Genomic DNA, 2,270 nt, shown 5'->3' with positions numbered 1-2,270 from the left:
AACAGAAACAATGAGGATATGGCTGCCGAGTTGCAGCAACTTCGACAACAGTTGGGGCAGTTGCTCCGTGCTCAACACGAAAGAGCCGCGCCGCCACAACCGTCCATTGGGGACAAGGACAACCCGCATGTGTTCTACACCAACCGAGCGGCGATTGTTCCTCCCACCATCCAGAGACAAGATTTTGAGATCAAGCCACAGATGATCTCTCTAGTGAAGCAGCACCTATTTCACGGTCTCCCAGCTGAGATTCCGATGGACCACATCGAAAATTTTGAGGAGATATGTAGCACCACTGGTTCAAATGGGATACCGCCAGACTTTCTGAAGTGCAAGCTCTTTCCCTTCTCTCTTGCGGATAGAGCTTCACGTTGGCTGAAGTCATTGCCACCTGGGTCTCTGACATCATGGGAACAGTGTAGATCTGCGTTTCTGGACCATTTCTACACCTAGGCTAAGACCGCTGCCCTGAGGAACAAGATTTCATCGTTCCAACAGCACACTGGAGAAGCCTTCTGCAAGGCTTGGGAGAGGTACAAAGAGTACCGTAGAGTGTGTCTGCACCATGGATTCAGTGATGAACAGATTCTGGGCATTTTCTATGATGGAGTTAACTGGGACTACAGAAACGCTCTCAACTCGGCCAGCAATGGGGATTTTATGACAAAGATTAAGGAAGGAGCATATCAGTTGATTGAGAACCTAGCTGCAAGCTCCAGCAACAAGGCTCCTGAGTATGTCAGGTCCGTGAAGGTCAACAGTGTCGATACGCAAAAGATCGACGAGTTGACAGCCAAGGTGAACCTTCTTCTGAAGGGGAGCCAGAATACTGTCCATTTTGTCGATGAGACCGGAGACATGCCGCTAGCTCAGGAGATTTGTGATGGAGAGGATGAAACGATGGAGGTTAATTATGTGAGTGGGCAATGTTTTGTGCAGAACAGGGGTTTCAACCCGAACTACAGAAGCCATCCGAATTTGTCCTATAGAAGCACCAACGTGGAGAATCCTCAGGATCAGGTGTATCCGCAACAAGGAGCTCAGAATCAGATGGGTTATTAGAAAACCTTCTCAAACAACTTCCAAGGCAAACAGATTGTGCCCACTCAAAACCGTTTCCAAGGGGGAACCAGCAGGCATATACAAGCGCTCAGAAAGCACCGCCTTTCACCAACCAGCAGTTGGGATCTTCACCTGCTAGCAGCTCTCAAGATGAGCTGAAAAACATGATGCAACAACTCTTGGTGAATCAACAAAAAGCTTCAGTGGAAATCAACGCTAAGGTCGATACCTTGTACAATGACCTTAATGGAAAGTATGAGGCAGTAATGTCACATGTGAAGAAGCTTGATGTTCAGGTTGCACAGACTGCTGAAGCCGTGAAAAGAACTCCTGGGACTCTGCCCGGAAAAGGGGAAGCAAACCCGTGGAACGAGTATATCAATGCGATTGAGCTAAGGGGAGGAAAGAAGTTACCCCCTAGAGAAGCACCATCCGCTAGGCTTGACAAGGGCAAGGGTATTGCTGAAGAATACCTTCCTCAACATGCTGCTGAGACTCCACCGTTGAGTCAAAAAGAAGCCGAAGCATCCGGCGAGCATGTGCTCCCATCCAGCGAGCACGTGTTCCCGAATCCCGATCAGACCGTTCCTACTGAGGTACCTCCTGCACGCGTGTACACCCCTAGGGTTCCTTACCCTGTTCCTCCTAAGAAATCTCGCAAGGATTTGGAGGATGCAAAATGCAAGGAGATGTTGAGAGAATTGACGGTAAAACTACCCCTAGCTGATGCTGTTCAGATGATACCTGCTTTGAAGAGATATGTGAAAGGGTTAGTTTCTGGGAGAGTGTCAGAGGAAGAGAACGTGATGATGGTTTCAAGAGAGTGCAGTGCTGTGCTGCAAAACAAAGTGCTAAAGAAGAGAGATGATCCAGGGCGATTTGTCTTATCCGTGAGAATCGGTAAAACGATTTTTGCAAACTCCCTCTGTGATCTAGGTTCCAGTGTGAACCTTATGCCATATTCAGTGGCTAAAAGGCTGGGATACACGAAGTTCAAGTCTACACGGATTTCGTTAGTATTCGCGGATAGATCCACCAAGCGCCCCATAGGAGTGTTGGAGGATTTACATGTCCAGATAGGGGACATGCTTATACCAGCAGACTTTTTGTTTCTGGAACTTGAAGAAGAACCACGTGACCCCCTGATCTTAGGTAGATCATTCTTATGCACAGCTGGTGCGATTATAGATGTGCAAGGGGGAGAGATC

At 48.2% G+C, this 2,270-nt stretch overlaps 1 non-coding gene across 1 annotated transcript; it reads right to left on the bottom strand.

Moving 5' to 3' along the window:
- Positions 1 to 465: 465 nt before the first annotated feature.
- On the bottom strand, positions 466 to 572 carry LOC147920532 (small nucleolar RNA R71). The gene has a single exon (XR_015591930.1). It is a non-coding gene; the product is annotated as a small nucleolar RNA R71 (small nucleolar RNA).
- Between the last annotated feature and the right edge of the window lie 1,698 nt (positions 573 to 2,270).

This window comes from Camelina sativa, chromosome 19, assembly GCF_030686135.1.
Source record: "Camelina sativa cultivar CO46 ecotype springtype chromosome 19, ASM3068613v1".
Classification (NCBI taxonomy): domain Eukaryota; kingdom Viridiplantae; phylum Streptophyta; class Magnoliopsida; order Brassicales; family Brassicaceae; genus Camelina; species Camelina sativa.
This window is presented reverse-complemented; position numbering and strand designations above follow the sequence as displayed.